At 65.2% G+C, this 3,709-nt stretch overlaps 4 non-coding genes across 4 annotated transcripts; 2 read left to right on the top strand and 2 right to left on the bottom strand.

Moving 5' to 3' along the window:
• The first annotated feature begins 194 nt into the window (after positions 1-194).
• On the top strand, positions 195-268 carry H696_02936. The gene has a single exon. It is a non-coding gene; the product is annotated as a tRNA-Arg (tRNA).
• Positions 269-333: 65 nt separating this feature from the next.
• Positions 334-406, bottom strand: H696_02937. Its single transcript has one exon. It is a non-coding gene; the product is annotated as a tRNA-Glu (tRNA).
• Positions 407-1,413: 1,007 nt separating this feature from the next.
• Positions 1,414-1,486, bottom strand: H696_02938. The gene has a single exon. It is a non-coding gene; the product is annotated as a tRNA-Lys (tRNA).
• Positions 1,487-3,614: 2,128 nt separating this feature from the next.
• H696_02939 lies at positions 3,615-3,686 on the top strand. Its single transcript has one exon. It is a non-coding gene; the product is annotated as a tRNA-Gly (tRNA).
• The last annotated feature ends 23 nt before the right edge of the window (positions 3,687-3,709 follow it).

Below are 3,709 nucleotides of genomic sequence, written 5' to 3' on the forward strand. Positions count from 1 at the left end.
GGGGGGGGGGGGGGGGGGGGGGGGGGGGGGGGGGGGGGGGGGGGGGGGGGGGGGGTGCGGTCTTTTGGTGCGGCCGGCGATGCGGGAGCCGCAGTGGCGAGCCGGGGAAGTCCCTGCGATGCCAAAAGTCAGGGGGAGTGTATTCAGCGGCAAACGGGGTTCCATAAAAAGGCTAGACTTCACCGATCACCCATGGCCGTGTAGCTCAATTGGATAGAGCACCTGACTACGGATCAGGAGGTTGTGTGTTCGAGCCGCATCATGGTCACTTACCTTTTTGATCCCCGAGGCCGCATGGCGCCAAAAAAGGATGCCCCTCGGACGAAAAATATATTCCCATACCGGGACTCGAACCCGGGTCTCGTGGGTGAGAGCCACGTATCCTAACCACCTAGACTATATGGGACGCCTTATTCCAAGACACCCGGGATGGGTATTTATCCCCATGTAACCATAATGTCACCTCCGACATGGCGTCGGAACTTCGCTCCGCTCACCTCCTCCGCACCTGCCTCACCTCGCCCTGCTCTGTTTTCCCCCTGCTGCCACATCCCTGCTAGATCTGGTCATGACCTTCACGTGATCGTATAGCAACGAGGTCCACTAGTCGACCTGCACTTCCCCGTTGGGGGGTGCTGGCGTCGCCCGAACGGCGACGCCACCCATTCTCTCTCAATTCCCATGTATTCCCATGTATTCCCCCTTTTCTGGGCACCCTATATAAGGGGCCCCCGTTCCTGCCTCCCCTCCAAGGACTCAGCACCTTGAAGGATAGTCATTCTCTCTTACGGAGGTTTGATTTCCTATAGTCCTGTCTCCGTACGTCGCTCCCTCTGGAGCGGTGTGACCTAGTCCCTGATGTAATCCCCATAAAGACGCAGATCACCAGCTTTCCCTTCTTTTGTTGTTGTATTCATGTCCGAGTGGTGACCCTCTCGGGACGGAACGCTCTGGGTGGTTCAGGGAAGGCCCTCACCGGTCCCCCAGAATCACATACCAGAACCGGAGCGTTTCACCCCACCTTTGATTGGGCGCCGGCCGACGCCCCCCACCCCCGCCAGGCTAAGGGGCAGGCGAATCTCCGTGCATCGGCCGGGGGCCGGGTCGTCATGTCCGACCGGGGAACGTGGCCCGGCACAGCCCACGCGCTTTTGCCCGTCCTTTCCCCGAGAGACCCCTCTCCGCCGGACCGTGGGGAATCTGCTGGCGGCCGGGTAAAAGGGCGCCCCGCCCGAAGTCAAGGGCGATGGCGTGGAAGAAAATGTGCCCCTTTAAAAAAGTCGCCTGCTCCGTTGCCGGCCCCTCGGCGGTACGCGCAGGCTTTGCACACGGCGCGCCCAGGAGAGCGCAACAGCGCCCTCGGACGCTTGCCCTGTGTCCAAAGCTTGCCGAAGAACCAAAAAAGATGAAGATAGCCCACTGTGGGGCTCGAACCCACGACCCTGGGATTAAGAGTCCCATGCTCTACCAACTGAGCTAAACAGGCTAACGTGAAGGCAAGAGACACCTCTGGCAATAAATCCCCACCGGCGAGGCGGCAGACCGGCTGGCAGACAATCTACACACACCCGAGAGAGAGAGAGAGAGAGAGAGAGAGAGAGAGAGAGAGACGGCCGGGGGGCCGAGGTGGCCAGCGGGACGCGTCGCGGAGCCAGGCAAGAAAAGGAGCCCTCTTTCGTCGCGCAGTCGGTGAAGCAGGCCACCCAGAAGGCGGCCATGTCTGCCTGGCCAGCGGCGCATGCCCGCGCTGGGACTGTGGCGGGGGGTGTCCACTCCCCCGAGGCAAAGAGCGACCATGCTCCGGCCGCGAGGGAGATGGCCAGCTTGATGGTCTGCGATCGGGGGCCAGGGGGAGGAGGGCGCCGAGTCCTGGCGCATGCGTGGGATGGCATGCACGAGGATCCCCGAGCGGTCCACGGGCCCGGGGGCCGCGCGAGCCGACCGCCAGTCGAGGGGCTCCCGTCGACATGGATGGCCACGCCCGGGCCTCCGGGCATTCGCCGATTGCTGTCCCGGCAAACGGCGCCCCGTGCCTGCCAATCGATGGGGATGTCGGGTGCGGGAGCGTGCACCAGGGGACCGTGGCTGCGGGACATCGGCTTGGCAGCTGGTTGGGGGAGGTGCCGCTGATGTCGAGGTGCGATGCCGGCCACAGCACAAATGCCCGTAGGATGTGATACATGTGCCTCGTCAAAGGGGGGGAGGGGGGCCAGAAACACGGAGTTGCCCAGCAGGGGGTGGGCGAATGCAGGGCCTGATCATGGCCGTCGACGGTGCGCCTCAAGGAGCAGGACGCCCTCTGCCCGAGGAACATACCCGCCACCGGTGGCTGGCCGAGGGGGCGCTCCATCCGAGACAGCCCCCCCGGGGCTTGGGCTGCCGGTCGTGGGGGCAATAGTCCACGCACGCTGGATATCCGGCTTTCACAGGGCGACCCGTGGCGCGGCGATCAGCGGACACAGCTCGGCGAGGGACGGGGCCGTGTCCGAGCGCTGCTCTACGATGGGGCATGCAGGACTCGGTGCCGCGCGCCAAATGGGCGAGCCCCCGTGCCGTGCCATGTCGCAGCATCCCCACGCCCGGAGCCGGGCCTGGCCGGGTGCGCATTCCCTCGTCTCGGAGGGTGAGCGCGATGTGGCTCCAGCTCGGGGCACCCGCCCCCGGGCCCGGTCTCCATGGCTTAGCCGGGGGCCGCTGAAGCGCAACAGTCCCGCCAAGGGATTCGGGGAATGGTGCCCTGGGTGCCGGGCGGCTTTGTGCTGCTCCCCTTGCCCTGCCTGGCGGCGGGCAGTACGGGTGCCGGCGGCTTTGGCAGATCATCCAATGATGCCCTTCGGATCCTTGCGGCCGGGGGCCCGATTGCAGCCCCCCCCCCCGGCGCCCGGAGCACCACATTCCACCCGCGGGCAACCCTCGGGCCCGTGTGGCCATGCACCAGACATTGAGGCAGCCAGAAGCCAAGCACAGATCGCCCGGGCCGGCCGGGGTCCATGAGATCTGGTCATCACCGGGGACGCCGAGGTGCTGCGAAGTGCAACCAGCGTGTCACGCACCGTCGGATCTTTGGGCCGCCGCCCTGCCCCTGCTCGGTTCTCGACTGCCGTCACCTCGCTCGATCAGAGGAGGCCACGCCCTCGACGCAATCCCGTAGCAGGGGGATCCATCTCCCGCCCTGCCCTCCCCCTGCCGAAGGCCGGTGCGGGCGTCGACCTTCACAGCCCACGCGACCCACGTCATTGCATGGCCCCTTTCCTTCTCCGTGTGTCGCCTCTCCCCCGGGTACCCCGGAAAAGGGGCCTCCTTTTGTCGCCTCCCGTCCAGGAGCACAGCACCTGAAGGATGGTCATTCTCCCCTGGCGGGGGGGGGGGGGGGGCCGTGGGACTCAGTCCCCGATGCCCTTCATACCAAGATGCAGATCGCCCGCTATCTTATTTTTTGTTGATTTTTTTTTGCGAACCGAGAGGGTCACCTCTCGGGGAGCAGGGCGCTGCCGGTGGCTCACGGCGGCCCTCGGCCGGCCCCCGCTTGCGGGGCATGTCGGAGTCGGAGCACGACCGGGGTGCCAAAAAGACCGGTTAAATGCCACTCCCGGGCCGGCTGGTTCCCAGAAGACGCGGCTGTGGTCAAGTGGTAAGATGCTTCCCTCCCAAGGAAGAGATCCAGGGTTCGAACCCCTGCTGTCGCACTCCCTTCTTTTTGATCCGGATA

Source organism: Fonticula alba (genome assembly GCF_000388065.1).
Source record: "Fonticula alba strain ATCC 38817 unplaced genomic scaffold supercont2.4, whole genome shotgun sequence".
NCBI classification, from domain to species: domain Eukaryota; order Rotosphaerida; family Fonticulaceae; genus Fonticula; species Fonticula alba.